General features: G+C 37.8%; 2 long non-coding RNA genes across 2 annotated transcripts in view; one reads left to right on the top strand and one right to left on the bottom strand.

Moving 5' to 3' along the window:
• Positions 1-19385, top strand: part of LOC140001440 (uncharacterized) — a 33487-nt gene extending 14102 nt beyond the window's left edge. Inside the window, exons 3-4 of the long non-coding RNA XR_011806663.1 lie at positions 14714-14850; positions 17534-19385. This is a non-coding gene — a long non-coding RNA (uncharacterized lncRNA). The remainder of the gene's footprint in view (positions 1-14713; positions 14851-17533) is intronic.
• The window catches only part of LOC106016774 (uncharacterized), a 93873-nt gene that overhangs the window by 50224 nt on the left and 24121 nt on the right, over positions 1-19528 (bottom strand). The gene's annotated exons all lie outside the window — the stretch shown is intronic.

Genomic DNA, 19528 nt, shown 5'->3' with positions numbered 1-19528 from the left:
TTAATTTGGGATAAATTTAATTTAAGATAATTTGGATTACCTGTGTATCGTAACTAGAGGTACTGCAAGCCAGTCTAATAACACAGGATGGCTCAGAGACTTCGCCCCCTCCCACCAGGCTAGCATCATTGAGTTAACTATGACGCTGGGAGCAAAGTACTCATGTCAAAGTAGCACTGCCCTCGGCCTAATGATTCCCCCAAGAGGTAAGGCTCATTAGCCTGTGCACTGTGCCATGGTAATGTGCCATTATCTGGGGTACTTCCATGCTGTCAAACCTGTCTATGAAAACAGAAATGCCCTATGGAGCTAATAGACATGAGCCACTTCCCTCATCCCCATTAGAATTCAGGGTCTCAGTCAATCCCTTTTGTTAATCTCTGATAAAAATGTGGGAACTGGTGCATAGCTGGTCAGCTGTCTCTGGTCATTATGGCAGCAAAACAGTCAAAGAGCCTCATAGCAAAACTACTTCTCTGAAGGCCAATATATCTTCCTATACCTGTACAGCAAGTTCTGCTGTGTACAAATTATCTCCCTCTGTACCCAAGAAGTTCATATTTTAGGATATGAACTATTTATCATGTATCATTTATATATGTGTGTACATGTATGGTGATAAAGGTTTTCATGAAATAAATAGAGATTATTACAAAATATTCCTGATCTAAGGAAAAAACTTGGAGAAAAACAGACTAAAGCTTTTGTTTGTTTCCCCTGGTACTTCCAATGAAACTGCTAACTTTTATATTAAAATACTGAAATTTCTTAGCATTTTAAATTTTAAAGTTAACCAGAGCCAGTTAATTTCACTGATGTTACTCAAATAAACATATGACTTGATGCTGTGTACATAAACAGTCCACATTGTGGATACGTGATTTTTTTCCAAATTAGGGATCCTCATTTCCCTACCACATAGCCAGACATTAATCTGCTACTAGGATGCTTACTTATTTAATTCCCAGAAAGTCTGCTTTTAATGCACAGTTTTGCTCAGACAGTTAAGAGTGATGTGGAAAAGAGCGAGGAAGAAGGCCAATAGCCTCTTAAATATCAGCCTAGTTCACTACTCTCAAAAGTATTTAGAAATTTCATCAGTTGTCACTCCTGTCCAGATACTAGGATGATCATTTGTCATCTACATCACCTGAGAAGCTGAACATATGGAATTTGTCAACATTTACTGACTGACTGTGCTGCTGGTTGCACAGTTGATCCTATTCAAACGTGTCTTCATTCCTTTGGTAGGCTAACCCTGTTCCTTTCAAGGATGACTAGATATCATCTCTGCTGCTCCAGTTTTCCCTTTTGAGTGGCAACTTCTAACGTTTCAGTGAACTGGAGAATTCAGTTTAGAAAGCATCTAATTTCCCTTCCAGTCACTGGGTACCCTCAACATCTTTATCCATGCCTCTCCTGGGGACCTATTCAGCCTCCACAAGACCTCACACTGTATCCTGTTTTGCAGGTTTAAGCATGTAACTCTACTCTGCCAAGTCACTTATTTTGTCATTGAGTTCCAGTATACAAAAGACCTCTTCTGTCATCTGTGAAAAGAAAGCTGTGTCTTTTAAAATCTCTTTCAAGTTTAACTTCATTCATTGTACAAATCTACAAATTCATCTTTGCTTAGCCAAAGCATATTCGATGTTTCCCTCTTCTGTTCCTATAATAGAACAAAGAAAACTACAAAGAATGGCTGCATTGCTTACTTTCAGCAACATTTTCACCCTACCATGAATTTTACTTTTTCCAAATTCTCCATTTTTGCCTTCTATTCATATTAATGCCAGTAAGTGGAGATTATTGGACTTCTAACAGTTCTATACCTCCTTTCTGGTCTCCCTGATCATACACACTTTTCACTTAAATACTCATATGCACTTTGTCTGGCATCATTTAGAATTCAATATAATTGTCTAGCTTTTAGAAGTATTTAAAGTTCATATATATACTTAATCTTATATAATGCTACACTTCTCTGAAGCCAAGTTAAAGCTCTGGATTTAACTTGTCTTCATCCTTCAAGGTGCTGTTGCTGACTACATTTTTATCAGACTTCTTCCAGCAAATATGTTCATCTTCATCCTGCAACTGGTGTTAATTAACATTGCCACATTCCTCAGTTGCCTTCAAAATATAATCTTTTCTGGGCAGAAGGAAAGTCTGAATTATGATGGCAGACTATGAACTGGAGGGACAGATGTATCCTTTTCTACCAAGTCTTTCCAAGACAGAAGCTTAGGGCAGGGGAATGAGCAGGCTATACATTTTGAAAAGCTGTGAGAACAAAGTGAGATTCAATTCAGAGTTCATCTGCAAAAGCTCAGACAGGCTTTCCTTACAAGCTAGAGACAAATTCTAGGGTTACTTCAGAAGCACGTTTCGAAATTCAGAAGTGTACATTAATATTTTGTGTCTGTTGTTGAGGTTGATTTGTTGTGTGGCTGATGCTGATCCTGAGTGTACGGTAGAGTGTTTTTCAGTTAATTACATGTTATTAATGAATCAATAAATAATTTCAAATGTGGTTTGATTTAAACTATGTGAGCCAAGTAAGGCCTTTTTTTTTTTTTCCCCAAGACAAGTCTGATCTTTAAAATGAATAGTACTGCTATTATTTTAGGGATACAGTCAAGATATTTTAGTATTATTTAGAGCAAAGACTCTAAGATCCCAGAAGAGCTTCCCCACTCTTGTTAAACACCTTTTCTCTGTCCTTGATGTCAGACAGGTCTCTGAGCAACAGTCAGAAAGGACAGAGTCCTTTCCTCTCATGGGTTTTACCATGTCTGTCTTTACAATACCGCCATAACCATCACATATATGCCAGCCCTGACTTGCAACTGTCTCACACATTTTCGCTGGAATCCCATACCTTTCAATACAAATAAAACCCAGTCAGAATCAGAATTAAACAAACTACTGAACATACTGTTAGCTTAGCTGTAAACAAGTATTCCCTGTATTTATCATATCTCATTTTCCCAAGGTGGCATTTGTTTCGCATAATGATAGTCAACCTGTGTTTACATGATTTCTTATGAGGATACTAGAAGAAAAAAAAAAAAAAAAAAAGAGTGGCTGTATTAATTGGAAAGTAATTTCGTATCAGCTATTAAGATTTCTCTGTTACCACATCTAACTAGGCAATGCCTATTCAGGATCCCGCTACAGCAGCAGCTATGTGCTTTATCCATAGTCTGGAAGAAAATCCTATCCTTGCCCTTAAGGGTGCCTTTAGGAGGTAGAGGAAGATTTTGCTGACAAGAAACTGAAGTAAAGAGAACTTAAGTGGCTACAATTAGTCAAAACACCTGTAGCACAGAGGGGACTGGAAAGCAGTTCTTCTAAATTCCAGACCAGCATCCTAAACATTGAACCGTTCTTCCCCTGGGAGAGGAGAGCTTTGAACAAGACAGCAAAAAAGGCTTCGGGATTTAGTAGAGCATTCGGTTGCTGGAAGTTGTGCTTTTCAGGGCCCACTGTAGCTCCAGGCACAGCTCAGTGTCGAAGGCTGGCTGCTGCTCTGCTTGTGGTTTAACCATCCCCCACCGAATGAGACCTGAAGCAAGAAATCAGCCAGGGGAAGGAATCAAACAGTCTTGCTCACTGATGTTTTACCTCCTGATGACAGGAGAAGAGTAAACAAAGATTTACCAGAGAGGGACAGAGGACTCTGCTGTTGCACTGTGTAACACAGGGCGTGGGGCACATGCCTCAGCAGCACCCCTGTGCTTGTGCAGTCCCCTGGGTCATGCTGCATCTCCCAGGGCCAGAGAAGGACTCTGATGCAGAGATAGGGAGGAGGCCATTGCCTCCACTGGCACTGGTTCATGTAGCTGAAGCAGAGCCATCCTGACAGAGCAGGCCAGAGGTTTTCCCCCCGAGGTCCATTACTGAGCCTGACAGCACAAGCAAGGGGCAACTGGACAAGAGATTGGCTTTTTGCCACAGTAAGAAAATATTCATGTGTATTTTAAGCCTTAAGCAAAAAGGTGGAAAGAGAAAATAATAGGAAGATTACAGGGTAAGACAGAAAGAAGATGTAGAAGTGAGAGTATAAAACAGCATGGGGGACAGCATGAGTTAAGGGAAGGAAGGGAAGGGAGAGCACACCAGAACCTGAGAGCCTTTAGCGGAACAGGGAAAAAAAAAAAAAAAGAAAAGCAAAAAAAAAAAAAAAAAAAAAAAGGATGCAAAGAGAAAAACAAAGCCCTGCTACAGAAGAAAGGAGGGAGCAAATCAGAAGAAGAAATGGCATACCACACAAGAGGAAAAAGAGAGGAAAATGAATAAACAAAAAGGAAATAAAGCAGAGATTTAAGAGAGAGAGAAGATGAATGTGATAAACATTCTACAAAATAGCCTTTAAGGTAAGGGGCAGTGGGTTTAGTCTTACTTTTTCCTGTGTGGCACACCGCTTTAAACAACCTGTATTGCTATAGAGTACATCCACATTTTTTAGGTATCTCTATTCAGTCTTTTTATTTATCCTATTTCAGCATCTTCATAAAGTGATGAAATGCTAGAGGAAAATGAGAGGCACTATATATGAAGAAAAAAAAAGGGGGGGGGGAGGGGGGGACATAAACAGAAAAACACCTCCAAAAATGTAGTTCAAATTTTCTGTAGATCACACCCAGTAATTCTATTTCAGAGTATGTGTTCTGAAGGACATTAAAGGAGCTTGATTTTCAAAGAACACATCCTACACATCCTCTAAAAGTCAGACCTTCCCAACATGCCAAGCTGGCACCCAAAATCTGAGAAATGCTGTTTGTAACCATGTCTAGAAACTCCCAGATCACTAAAGGTCATTTTTGTCTCTTCATGCCCCCGTTCTATCCTCCTCCCACCCTGCGTACACTCCCTGCTGAGTCACTGGACTTGAACATCAGCAGCTCTCAGTGCCCAGAACAAAGCCCATCTCAAGAGTGGTGTCAGCTTCCTCCAGCGATACGCTTGTTGGAAATTATTAATCTCATGACTGTCTTCTGGTAGTATCAAATGTGGACAGACAGCTATGAATGTTTGAAGTTTAATTATATTTCCAAAGACGTAAACACACCCAGAGGCTTAGGGAATGGTGATATGTTTTAATAAGTACTAACATAGGTAAAATAAACAAACATATTACTTGGTTGGATGGAATGGGGAGCAATCTCCAGAATTTATGTTAATTACCCCTTTCTCTTTGTTACAACCAAAAGCAGCTCAATTGAAAACACCAGTCAAGCAGGACTATAAAAGAGGGGCCAGCTGCTTTCATAAGGTCACTAGCTACATCTTTTTGATCTCTCTTATTGGAGAAGTAAAATTAAAGTTGAATTAAGGAGGAAGATAATCATAACAACAACAGCGAAACACTCACAGCCATCAATTCCTGCTACAGACATGCACAGTGTTAACTTGGTGTCAAATCTGATACTGATTTTGGGAAACCATTTGCTCTCTGTCTTTCCACTGGTAAAATCTCAGTGTACATTCATGACTTTACTATTTACAGTTTCAAAAACATAAGAAGAAAGAATAGCATGGTCTCAAAATATAACTGTGTACATGCGTATATATCCAAGCTCCAGATTTGCTAGCCCCTAAAGCAGCTCTTTCAGCTGTGAAGTACTTCAGCTGTGCTTCCTCTCCATTTGCAGGTTTAACTGCTTCCTTCCTCCCCACCCCTATTTTAAAATTGTAAAATATTAGAGTTGAGTCTGCTGCTCGTGACGACCTGCTGGTAGCACTATTGCTAATAAAATTTTGCGTAAGTATAACTAGTCAACATTATTTTCTTCTTCTTTGACACAATTCTGTACAAAGGCACAAAAACACTATTCTTGAAGCTACGATGTCAAGGAAGAAAAATTTTCTTAGTGTAATGGTGGTTGAGAACCTTCTCAGTTTCTTGAACTCCAGAAAACTCTTTAATCCAGCTGATCTGGCTTCACCCTTAATTCATTAAATATATATTTTCCCACCTGGAATAACAGTTTACATTAGTGGCAATAGCTAAGTTCTGTCTTGCTGATGGCATTTGTTATGGTTCCATCAAATGAGTATTTATTATTACTACCAATTGACTTAATACCCCATCAAATGGGCAGTTTTTTTCGCACAGTTCTTCCCGTGGAAGAGTTTCCATATGATAATAATAATTGCTGGGATTTCTCTTCCAACGATATGGACTTGTGACACCACAAATTACTGCCATTTTTTCTCCTTTCTTGTTCAGCTATTAAAAACGCAGTGCTTCATTTTGCTCTAGAGTTTTGCCAGTATTCTGAAAACTCTTACCTTTGTAATTACTCTTCCTGTCACTTACATATCCCTGACAGACCTTTAAAGTTGTCATTTTTTCCCTCCCCAAAAAAGTCATCCAGTTGCTAGAAAGAAATGTCATTGTATTGTTAAAATATGGAAATATGACTAAATAGATATATGCTGTCACATTCCTTAGGCTAGTCTGTTTTTTTGTAACCCAGTTTGCAAAAAATCCCCAAGACTCCAGTCCTTCCCACTGCTGAGCTCCTGAGCATATAGCATCTCTGGCATGCAGTGTCTTTTTACCATGTCCTAGAGAGTAATTCCTCAGCAGCTCTTGCCTCTTTGATCTATGTCTTTCTGTCCTTCAGAATGAATTATTACAATACGCTGTATTTGGGAATACAAGCTCTGAGCAGGATAAAAGCCATTCAGTTGTCTTTAACTGACTGGAGGTGGCTTTGGCTGTTGTAACCTTGACCAGTGGGTTAAAGTCCTAAAACTGCTAATAAGTGAGAGCTTTGCTAACTCTCAGATTCACCCATATTTCTGATGAAGATTCAGGCTGAGTCATATTTTAGGCTCCCCTATTCACTTGTCTTATAATGCAGATTGTAGTTAATTATCTTGAAATTACAGGCATCTCAGAAGTTGCTACCATCCTACTAAAGACATTGTAGCACGGAAATCAGAGTCTGTGGTGACAGCGATGTTTTCTTCCACTATTTTTCACACTACAGACAGAGCAGCTGCCTTTGACAATGGAAGCTGTTACAACAATTTTAGTCTAATTTAAGAAACATTTAATCTCTTTCCAACAGCTATATCAGATGTGCCTCTGTCTGTGCAGACGTCTCTGTCTGCAGTGAATTCCACAGTATTGGGTTCCATTCTAAATAATGCATTCCCAAATGCACTCCTCTCCCAAAATAATGTGTGGGATCAGCCGTACTCTTCTGCAGTTGCTGCAGCTGAAGATACATAATGAAATGAAAAAAGTATACGTAAGACAAAGAATCCTGCTAACCTTAGTATGATTCAGTAACTCTCAAATATTTTTACTTTTAACACAGAGGAATTCAAAGGGGATGGGAAAGCTCTTCTTATTTCAAACACAACAAGTCTAAGCTGATGCTTTTTCTGAATCTTTCAGTATAAGCAAGCCATATGGTTTGCATTGTGGGAATCCCACTCTTGGCATAACTATCCACTATTTTAAAATGCTATCTAATAGACAGTAGGCACAGTACTTTGTTTATTAAGTACAACCTTTAGAAGCATGTCAACAACATTAATACATAATATTCTAATAAATTCTTTTTGTAGGATAATATTCACAAGGGAATTTTAGGTCAAGTTCTTAGTAAAAACAAAGAGAGAAAATAACCTAATTCTGATGACAAATAATAATAAAAATAATAAGACTGAATTCCCAACGTGAAATAAGATGTTGTATAATGCTGTAGCACTACTGGATATATATATATTTTTTCTTCCTATGAAAAAGTAACTATTCTTTTAGCATTAACCTACAAGAAAACAGAAAAATTCCTATAAACTTCTCTCAGATAATACCTTCTTGCAAAACACTGAATTAGAGGGCTTTTACCATTTTTTAACCACTTTTTCTCCACACAAGTAGTGTTGGAACTAGATTTAGTCTTTCAAGTACACTACAAGAGCCACCCTGCAACATATAGTGTGTAGGCAAATTATGTTCACAAGGAATATTATTCACTTTCCAGGCACAAACACCTTTAACGGTTGCTACTAAATATAGTTTACTTTACTGATACTAGGAAGTCACTTTCAGACCTCAGTAACAGAACAGTGAATCTACATTACAAACCTCATTGATGTCCGGAAAACATACCTATTAGTGGATTTCCTTCCTACCTCTTCTTTCTCCTCTCTCTCACATTTATCTTGTTTTTGCATCTGAAGAAAAACTTATTCTGACCTTGCTCACATCTATGAAACTTGATCAGCAGCTGACAGAAAAATATGATTCAAAAGATCTAACTCAGGCTTACAATTATATAATTAGATTTATTAATTGTTTACTTAGATGTGTTAGCAACTTTGAGTTTATTCTTGTATTCTTAGCAGGAAAGAAGTACCAAAAAAAAAAAAAAAAAAAAAAAGAGAAAAAAACACCACAGCAGAACATTTGAATCATGACCTACACTGCAAATAAATGCACTGATGCAAACAGTAATCACACTTGACCTCTGTAACAGAGGGATGATAAGTCACCAGATTCTTAAGAACTCCTTTCAGAAGGGCCAACCTCTTTAAGAATAAATGGCATTTATTTCTATGCTAGCTTAATCCTCTTAAACAAATATGATCGCATTGCTAAGCCTTTAAAATTACTTATCTATATGCAATGCTGACCACAAGCCATCAACCCACAACTCGTTTCCTACAGATCTCGCAAATTGGACTTGAAAAGTTTCACAAAGGTTAAAGAGTTCAATATTATTACTACACCATAGTGCTAAGGTCAGGTCTTTGGTTGCACTGAAAAAGCGTAAAGGTGCAAGGGAAGCAGCTCAGCCAATGTATAAATTTGACAGGTGTTGGTGGGGCTCATAGTACAGTCCTCAGCAGCCACATGGCTGACCTGAGCTGGGACTATCTACAATGGTCACTGCATGGTAGGTTCCTAGTTGGAAATAGACACTACTTTTATACTATCATGTAAATTAAATGAGCCTTGGACCTCTCCATGGCACTAAGGACAAATGTCAAAGAAGCTTCGACATCCATAATATTAAACGATATTATGCAAATAGGGTGGCCACATTTAAAAAAACACTACGGGGAATTGACTTCATACTAATTCCCAAAAACAAGTCAGGAAACTGTTTGTGATAATACTAGTTGGCATGGTCCAGAACAGTGCCAAAAAACATGCTAGTGACTTAGAAGTGTGAGTAACTGAATTCCAGTGCCCAAGATTTTTTTTTTTTTCATGGTTTTGCATACTATTTGCATAAATAACTATGAGGCCTTCTGATGCACCTCCATCCCTCATTTGTTGTGCGAAGGGATCTTCTCTCCCTTCTACATCTTCTCCAGAGATCTGAACAGAATTCATTAGTTCTTATGTGAAAGACAGTTTGCATTATACGTGTGATGTACATGACCAATTCCCACTTCCAACACATGCACATTTTTACCGAGGCAAAGGAGACCATAGCAGTAGGCACAAAGACAGATGCTTGTCTCCAACCCTTGTGATGACAATTCCACCTTCTGTTACCAGACAGGATTTCTCTACACCATGCTGCCAACATCAGATGCCAGGGTATGAAAACAAGTAGTGAAACAGAGGACTTTATAATCTAGAGAGGTTCACATGATCTGTCTGTATCCACTAGTTGCAATTTAAGAAAAAATTGCCTTTGAAGAGAGTTACAGGATTGCATACATAAAGCCAGTTTTTTTTCTCTAGTATGCTGTTTCTATCAAAATCTTCATGCAGCTTTGGGCTAAGTAGGTCAAGACATTCCAGGAAAAAAAAAAAAAAAAAAAAAAAAAAAAAAAAAACAGAAGAGCTGCTTTTTGATTGCTTTATTTTCAGCATATGACACTTTTCATCAGTAAGAGACAGGCGAAAGTATCTGGGATGTTTATAAGGAAACTCTTTTTGCTGTATTATCTTCCTCTTTCCTAAGCATTAGGAAAGCATCTCTCAAGAAGCATCTCTCCCTGTTACAGGTGAAACCTATCTCACCTCAACATAAACACAAGTAGACTATTGCAGAGTAGACCTAAAAGCCATGAGTAAAGGTTTACCTTTCCTATAGGAAAGGAAAATCATTACTAACACCAACAGAGACTGATTTAGACAAACACCAAACTTGGAGAGCATGTGAGTCCACAGGGTTGAGTACAGGAGAAACTTTAAAACTTACACCATCATCCCATCTCTCACATGCCTGCTGTTTAACAACTTGGTAGATAAATGGAAATCCAATGCAACATCCATTAACCACTTCCAGAGAAATGCTGATAGATTAACAACTTGGTAAATAAATGGAAATCCAATGTAATATCTACTAGCCACTTCCAGAAAGTGGTTGATAGGCTACAACAGAAATAGCATTTTCCTTTTTTGTAGTTTCAAAATAAAACCGTTTTATTCCCCAAAGCCTGTTTTGTTCTCCAGAAATGCTCAAACAATCTGCTGTAAGAAGATGGCAGCTCTTTGTTGGCAAAATAGGCTGATCAAGATTTAAAAACTGGTCCTCCCTTGCTGAAAAGGGTGAACGGAGGGGGAGAACTATCTTCACCTCCAGGATTTTATCTTGGAAGTAATGGCAAATCCTTGGTTGACACCAACACTAAAAAACGTTAGAAATTTTCCAGGAGGAAAACAAATTTCCCCATTCAACTGATATGATCTGCTTACATTTTACCTGCTGCTCCAAATAATTTTTATTTATATATCCAGAGGGATGCACTGCTCTAACCAACAGCTGTCTCTAGCAGCCTTGCAAAGCTGTCTTTTCCACAGTTGCTCATCTGCCTTTACCATGATTTCATTTGTCCATTTATTTTTTGCTTTTAGGGCTGATATGTACATGCACTGAAACTCTAGGACTTGAGTGGTTCAACATAAAAAGGTTCCTATGTTCTGCTTCAGTCACTTTCACTTTATATTAATCTCTAAGCAGAATCCATCATTTTATGTAGGAGTGACTGAAACTATAGACAATTTGTTAGTTGCTTTAACAATGGATTTACTTTGTATTTGTCAATGTAAATTGTATGTTCTGAATGTGATAATTATCAAACACGGCATGTTTTTAAAAGTCACTATAATGTCAATTGTTCCTGCAGATGATACTTGAAAAAACAATAGGTGATAAAAATCACAAAGTTGAGGAAACTGGGAAGCATTAATCTTGTCAAACTCTTGATGCCATCAAAGAACACACACATGAAAACAAGCAGACAACATGTTGAAAAGAAGATAAATTTCTTTTTTTTCCCACTTTTGCTTTAAGAAGCTTGATGTATTTGTTAATACCTGGTCAAAGCCTTTTTCAAAATGTGAACAGGTGGCTTACTACAGAACTGATGGCAAATGCTCTTAAATGGAAATGTCACATTACTGTGAACTGCACAGGAATCAACCAACAGTAGAGAACATTTCTCAGTGCACTGTGCAGTCCACAGCTTTGTATTTTCTGCAAGTTTTCTATGTACAGGATTATGTATTTTCTTAACTTTTCACCCTTTACAGAAACATTTTTGATGTGAAACTAACAGAGATCTGTTAAATTCTAATTGTGGAAAGAGCTCTAGAGTTAAAAAATTACCTGTTGGAAAGACGCTGGCTCCACTGTAAGATGACCATACCTGTGAAATTCTCCAGATTTAGCTGTCTGAATTGCTTCAGAACAGAGCAGAGGTCAGCACTGTTTGCTGTTTTCTAGATCTTCCTAGACCGATGCAACACACTTTCTTCTATCAATACACTGAGCCAGAAGAGCAGGTAACACTATGCCATATTATAAGATGTAAGTTATTAGGTAGGGGAGTAGGAGAAAGCCTTAACACCCAAGACATTTTAAAAGGCACTGTTGATGCATTCAAATCAGATGGGAAAAACAAAAAACAGCAACAACAAACAGAAGCAGTTTACTAGTTTAATCCTGAGCTGGAAGTTATTACAATTGCTGTAAATTTCACTCCCTAACCTAAATACCACAGACTATTATTTTCCATATAAAACAGATGTGCAGAGTTCAGTCTCATGAATGTGTCAGACATGAGTCTGCTGGAGTTTCAGGGAACATACAAAGAAAGAATCTGTTTGGGGAGTTTGTATGGATCTCCAAATACGGTGAGAAATACTGAGAACTGTCCTGTTAAACACAGTTTCAAGTAGTATAAAGGTAACATGGAGGAAGATGGCCTTTTTCCTCCTCCTTCTCTATTATATATTCACTTCAGCAGTGTGGGTAACAAGCTAAATTGTGCTGACCTTTATCAGAGACAGGGTATAACTGCTGAAGGAGAAGTAACATTGCTGCATGCCATGTTGTCCATTTGCCACTGCACTTTCCAGGCTTCCTGATACCGCATAACCACACTAATGAGCACATCAGCTCAACACACTTACTCACAAATCCCTTCTGAATCATTCTATCAGCTCCAATTGCAGGGGTGAATGTAAATGCCAATCGCAGATCTGCAGCTAGTTTAACATGCAGGAAATGGTGCACATTTTAATTTACACCAGACTCAACCATGGCTCATCAAAATAAGAAAGTCTTCTCCTAATTATATTCCATGCCATCATGGCACTTTAACCCTCTAAGACTGCATTGTCATGTCATGACAAAATGGTCAGCAGACTTCACAAATGTCACATATGATGGGTGGTACATGAATACAGAAAAGCTGAAAGATGCCCAGTTCATTTAAGAGCCTTTCAATTTGCTCACAAAGAGAAGGATGAAATTGAAGCCATGCATCATTTGATCACTTCTTTGAAACAATTCTCCTACTTTAAAAACTCAAGACAGAGATTGCTGGAAGGAGTTGTAGAAGGGAACAGATAAAGGAGCTCAAAGTCCACTTACAACAGCTAAGAAATATCCACCAACTTCCAGGTATGAAGTCTCTGTGCTAGCAGCACTAGGTAGGACTGTTTAACATATTCATTTACCTTTATAAGGCAAAAGAGAACTCAACACCCCTGCAATTTCTGCTTCATTTTCTCACTGACAGTCTATGTCTCCAAGTCAGTACCACCTCCTCCTCTCTCATTCACAAATTACTGAGGCCATTTTAAACACCTCCAGTGAGTTTGTCTTTTTCCATCAGATTCTGCTAATCTATCATATAAACAAGGACAAAACAATAAGCCTCTTTTGTACTGACTTGGATCATCTTCAGGATACCCCACTGCTGTTTCCTCACTGTTGCCACTTGTTCTTGTTTCTCCTCCAGTACTTTCACTTCAGTTGTGACCAATCAAGCAGTTGCAGGACTGTGCTCTGAGGAAAGACAGCGATCAGCACTAAAAACCAGGAGCCTCTTAAAACCAGTCGATAAAAATTTATGTCGGCCACCACTTTACAGCCCAAATCTGAGCTACAAAACAAAACCAATAGGAGCTGTATATCCTGGTAAAGGTGTAAAACATGTTTTCTCTTTCCGGCTGAACTTATATGGAGTCATTCAAAGGCAGAGAGCAAATAGAGAACACACAGCTTGCCACTGGCAACTAAACTTCCATTCAAGTTCACAGCAAGTCACACGTACAACTGCTGTTGCTGTTAAGAGGTGTTATGGATGTCACTTTCCAGCAGGTTTAACACATAGAAGGTTTTCAATATATGCAGAATAAAATAAACTATCTACCTCCTTGGCAATTGTCTTTTAAATAAGAAGTCTAAGAAAGTGAGTTAAAGAATAAATGAGGAAGCTACCTCTCTTAAAATCTGCATTTTTAATCATGAAATACCCCCACATTTAACAGACCCTCTAGTAAACTTGTAATAAGTTGTCTTGATATTTCACTGACAGCTAGATAACAATAGGTCAAGCAGTATTATTATACACAATATAAACATATACTATTGAAATTCTATTTTATCAGTTCCCAAGGTTTTCTTCTCACTTGTCATTTCTCAATGCATACATAAATCATTTTACTTAATGCAACTTAAAAGGCTGAAAAAGCTGGCAGAGTTTAAGGAATAGGCGAGTTACACTACTGTTCACAAGCAGTCACCTTCTGCATCATTTTGTTTCAGAAAACAACTGGAATTCTGAGTCATAGCTGGTTTTAAATTTGCACAACATACACAGACTGATTTTTGGTGTGATTTTTCATAGTGATGACAGGTAGTATGAGGCCCTTTTATTTGTGAAGAAAGATTAGTAAGAATATGATAATAGGATCAGGGCCTGAGTGAAGTGATACAGTTGCAGTATGTGGGCAAATAAAATTTCCCCTGCTTAAACTAAAGAGATTGCAACACACACTCATCTTTCAGAAAGGTGATAGGTAATGAGAAAATAGAAGTACTCCTTGTGTTAAGCAGGTGATACCGAAGGAGACACATCTACATATATTCTACCTGAGTAATAGTGAGTAACCATGCAAGCCATGACTTAAAATAACAACAACAGCACAGTATTTAAAACTCTCTCAGTCATCAACCTACTTGTACATCTACATATGAACACCTTGACTGCACTGCTCTTTGAGTTTCAGGCCCTTTGAATTTATTTATTTTTTTTTCATTCTGGTCTTGTACTGAGACTAGCACAGTTGGGCGCTGATTCTGCTTGGTATCTTAAAGCATTGATGCAAAAGAAAGGAACAAAAATTGTTGGTGTTCTCAAGGAAGTTGTTTGTTATTGTCATCAACACAGACCTGCCTAAGTGTGATATATATACTGAGCTCTTTTCATTTAGGCTGAATGAAGAAGAAAAAATACGTTTCGTGTGGAAAGAGCTGAAAGAACTGTAACCAGTGCCAGAAGACCAGGTCAACAAGGAAGGCCACAAGAGAATTTACCTCAAGCTGGCCAAGAACTAATGCAAATGCAAAGGTCAGAGCACTGGCTGGGTCCAACAGAGTCATGCAGCTCATTGGAGAAAGCCACTAGGAAATTACCAGCAAGGGTGAGGGAGCAAAGACGCACTTTCTTTTAGGCACAGCATTCTTTTTGTAGCAGAACTGGGTAGATATGCAAGGAAACTTTCCCATTTCCTTCATTTCTACTGCATAAAGGAAAGCAAGAGCATGAGTACTTTCTTTACAAAGTAACACCTGACTCATCACAACAGCTTTATCACCTAATGGGAACAGTCTTGCTAACTGCTCAAGCAATAGATATGATATATAGTGAAGTGATTTGTCAAGATGCCATTCTTGCATGAAAAGAGGAAAGAAATAGGGTGCAAATCTGAAAGAAAAAAAAAGCAGAACACATTTATTTCCTTAAAGAGTACAGAGTTCCCAGTGATGATGATGTGAAGGAGAGTGGTCTATACACCAAGGTACATTTGTCTTTATAAAGGAGGAAGTGCCTTAACATTGGACATTTTTGTGTTGGTGTAAGAAATAGAATATTGACTTTGGTGGATTGAGTTATACTTGATCTCTTCAGCGATAGAAAATGGTGTAAACTCTGCATCCAAGTAGTGGGGATAAATCAGGATTTTCTTAAAATCCTTAGTGCAACACCCACATGTAGTGGCATTTTGTAAAGCAGACACAGAGAGACCTAGGACTGGCCATTCCAAATATTGGGCCAAACACACTTCATGGACTTCAACTGTCCTGACATTGCTGTACAGACCTGTGCAGCTGAGCTCTCCATCCATAAGCTCTTCCTGCCTCACCACAGCCTGCCCACACCTGTAAGTATGGGGACCTATTTTCAGAAATGTCTAGATAAGTGAAGTATATTCTAAAGTGAGTAAATGAAAAGATGGGATTGCACAAACCTGAATTTTCTAACTACTGCAGGAAGAGATATAAAGCCAACACACTATTCAACCCAATCCTGGTGAGACTGCTGAGAGTCTTCACTGGCATTAGTGGGCTATTCATATAAAGCTATAGTTCAACCACACAATTTAGCATACCCCTAACCTTTGAGCCAACAAACAGCTTTGTTGCCTTTCCTGGAACGGCTGCTCATACACTGTAAAGTAAGGTGCCTGTTTAAAAGCCTTGCCAAGTTCCAAACACAAAGCTCTGCCCTAGAGTAACTAAATAGTGTAGTCCCACTGACATCTAATTAATCATTACGGTGTATGTTTGCACCTGAACCAAATGGGAAAAAAAAAGTCACATTAATCTCCAGCAAAAATACATCAGAACAATACTAAGGACATGCTGAGTTCATTTATTGTTTTGCTGATCATTTACTTATGGGAAGTTCAGTTTGCCAGTAGGATGTTATTAGAAAATGTTTTTCATTATTTGTTCACAATGCCTGTTTTGAAAGGGTTGAGTTTATTTATCTCCCTCTTGTCAGCTCAAAGAAGTTTAATTTTAGATATAAAAAATATGCTGTCATTAGTATATCTGAGAGTTATTTAGTCATACAGCTAGCAATGTAGGAAATACAGATGGTGATGGAATCACTCCTGCATTTACCTTCCAGAGATTCAGATTTATCTATAGATCACAACAGATAAGAGGTTTAGTCACTAAGAAGCTGAAGAAATTCCAAATACTCTCTCTCCTGAGCTATTTGGATGAAGTATTGAAATGGAGGTTAGGACAGCAACCCAACTCACCAACATTTCAGAAGAAAAAAATATAGCCATTTCCTCTTGCTTAAAGTTGATTTGATTTAATGTTGAGAGCTTGAACATTTTCTGAGCACACAGGCCATGGACAAAAGAGGCAAGTAAAATCTTAGCACACTACTAGGGTGAATTAAGTTTAGGCTGCAAATCCTACATCGGTGGACAAAAATAGATTAGACTATAAACACATTTTTCTTAGAGGTCAAAAGGTCAGATGTCAGGGAATTGGACAAATAAATAGAGGTGAATCTGAGAAAAGAGATAGGCAAAAACTAAGACATTTTTCAATAAAAATGATAATGAGCAGTGGCTTACATAAGACTAAGAATAATAAATAAAAAGGTAATCTGACAATACATTCCTGTAGCTACTGAATAAAAGGCTTAGACAAAACTTTCCAAAAAGACTTTGGGAAGTATCAGCTCTGGCTGGGGATAGTTGAAACAAAAGGGAAAAGATGTTCTGAAACTCAGCAAGTCTGGAAATCAAACTTACACATTCAAAGGACAAACTGTGGAACAAATTCACCTGAGACACTGAAGTTACATAAAGGTATCACTCATGATGATGTAGTGATTTGTGTTAGAAAAACATGACTGATTGTTTTGTCTGCTGATATGAGAAGATAGTACAGTTCATTAAATATATAGATATGTTAGCAGAAATGATTCATAAAACTATCGTATAACTGATGTTGGAAGGGACCTCTGAAAGTCATCTAGTGCACAAGCATCACTGCACAAGCAGAGCCACCTAAAGCAGGTTACCCACAACTGTGTCCTGTTGGATTTGGAGTATCTCCAATAACGGAGCCTCCACAACCTCTCCGGACAGCCTGTTCCAGTAGTCAACCATCCTGGCAGGAAAAAAGTTTTCCTCTGTGTTTAAATGGGATATCTTTTTCTTTTTAAGATTATTATTATTTGTTTATTTTATATAATTTGTGCCTATTGTTTTTTGTCCTTTCAGGGGGCACCACTGAGAAGAATCTGTCTCTGTCTTCTTACCCAATTCCATCATGTAGTTATACACATCAAGTGTTCTCTTGTCAAGTCTAAACAGTCCCAGCTCTGTCAGTCTGCCCTCATATAAGAGTGCCTTAAAAATCTCCTTGTCCCTCTGCTGGACTCACTCCAATATGTCAATGCCTCTTTTTGTACTGGGGAACCCCAAACTGGACATACTATTCCAGATACACAAGTGCTGAGGAGAGGGGAAGGATGTGGCCATACAACCCTAGATTTGTTGACAGTTCTCTTCCTAAGTGCAGCCCAAGATGCTGTTATCCTGCTTTACCACACAGACACAATGCTGGTTCACGGAAAGTTTGTCGTCCACCAGGACCCAAAGGCCTTTTCTGCAAAGCTGCTTTCCAGCTGGTCATTCCCCAGCCTGTACTGGTACATCAAGCTATTTTTCCCCAGATGCAAGACTTTGCAATTCCCAGAGTCCCAGGAACATCTTTTGAAGGTTTTATCCAATAGGGAATAACACAAGCAATGATAGCACACACCAATTTAGTACATTTTAATTTCTGTCCTCTTTCTTTAATTAGTAGGGATCAACTAAAAGTATTGAAACATTTAATTTGGAGTTAGGTTACTGATTTTCTTTGTGGATCCTGTTCTAAAACATCTGTAAAACAACCTGTGAAATGTTGCTAGCATGATCCATATAATGAAATTAAATCACAACTCACGTTCCCATATTTTTTCTCTAAAACTATCATGATATTTTAAAAATTCTATTTTTTCAAGAATCAATAGTGCTAATTACTTAGAAGATACAAAACTTGCACTATAGACCATAAAATTAATACCATTTGAACTACAACAAAGACCCTGAAGCTGTAAAATACACACTTGACTGTCCCTAAAATAACAGAATTAAATAGTTCCAGTTGGAAGAGACCTACAGAGATCATTGAGTCCAACTGTCTGATTACATTGGTGCTAACCTGAAGTTAAAACATATCATTAAGTGCATTGTTCAAAAGCCTCTTAAACACAGACAGGCACCAACCACCTCTCTAGGAAGCCTGTTTTGATGTCCGACTACCTCTTGGTAAAGAAATTTTTCCCAGTGACTAGGCTGAACCTCCCCAGCTTTGAGCCATTCCCACATATCCCATCATACATAACAGGGAAAACAAATGAACACCTCCCTCTCCAAATAAACAGACACTTCTCAGTGATTTTATAATCTGACCCTATCAAGATTTATATTTATATGGTCTATACACAGTAAGACTTCAAGAAAATCAGGAAAACATTTAAACTTATTCTGAGATTAACCTTAGTCATGCTGTTCACTATACCCGGACTAATAAATTAGTGATGGAAGACATGGGATAAAGATCTGTGACTCTTCTTTATTTAATCAAGATGTTCAAATTCGCATCACAAAAGTTGAAGAGAATTTTAAAATTTATTGCTGGTTCATAAATATCTTTTCCAACAGCCGAGCTTCTAGTTCTTTGAGAAATATTTATCCTTCAATTCACCAAAATAATTCTTTATTCATCCTTAGTGCAGCTACATTTTATACTCATAATAGTGCATTCATTAATATTTCCATAAGCTATTATCCATAGTAATTTTACATGTCTATCCCTAAACTTTTCATTTCTACTGTCTTTGAAAAATACATCATTATAACTCAGCTAGGCATAAGTCTTGGACATAAAAGGTTCTGTTTGTTTTTGTAATTGAATGTTGCTATGACATCAGAACAATTTATGACCCTGGTAAAAGTGGAAATATCTTTGTATTATGCACATGAATCTCTACATATGGGGATGCAAAGCAGGTCTTTTCATGTTTTACAGAACATTATAAAAATAGACTTAACAGTTGACTTTTTAAGATTGTAGCATAACTTTTCCTTGTTGCTGTAGAGATTGAAATGGGCATAGATACCAAAGCTAAACCATTTCCATAAATATTTCAAATAACAGATAAGGTA

The sequence above is a fragment of the Anas platyrhynchos genome, chromosome 1, assembly GCF_047663525.1.
Source record: "Anas platyrhynchos isolate ZD024472 breed Pekin duck chromosome 1, IASCAAS_PekinDuck_T2T, whole genome shotgun sequence".
Lineage (NCBI taxonomy): Eukaryota > Metazoa > Chordata > Aves > Anseriformes > Anatidae > Anas > Anas platyrhynchos.
The sequence above is the reverse complement of the archived record's forward strand: the minus strand, read 5'-3'. Positions and strand labels throughout refer to the sequence as shown.